The following is a 508-nucleotide window of genomic DNA, read 5'->3' as shown; positions in this document are numbered from 1 at the left end:
CAAACATAGAATAAACGGCCAATGAAATAACGAACAATAAACAATAAATGAATACGGAAAATACGTCCAAAATAATGCCAAAACAAAATAAGAAATCAAGAGAAGTATTACATCTCGGACAAAAAAGAAAAAAAATCTCCAGTGGAGCATAAAATAACCTCCCTGGACCCAGTTCTCACGCAACGATTCTGACAGGAAGATAACACATACAGAAGTGTGTCTCGCCCCCTCCTCCAACGAAGGCGATTGGGGCTAATGATAACACGGGGAGATTCTAAAGGAGGTATCGCCTTGTTGATACCCGAGAGAGAGGGGGTATCACGCCTGGTATCTTGAGTGTTATGGATCGGTTTTGGCGTCGAAGTGGGGCGTGCGAGGAGGCCGGTGTTTGCGAGGGAGGCCGACGGCGAGGACGACCCGACGCCGGGGAGGACGTCTCAATGCGAGGGGGGGCAGGGGGTAGGGTAGGGAGGTTTGGAGGCGAGCGCAGGAAGAATTTCGTTGAATT

The sequence above is a fragment of the Penaeus monodon genome, chromosome 19 (assembly GCF_015228065.2).
Source record: "Penaeus monodon isolate SGIC_2016 chromosome 19, NSTDA_Pmon_1, whole genome shotgun sequence".
In the NCBI taxonomy this organism is placed as follows: Eukaryota; Metazoa; Arthropoda; class Malacostraca; order Decapoda; family Penaeidae; genus Penaeus; species Penaeus monodon.
Note: the sequence above shows the minus strand (reverse complement) of the source record.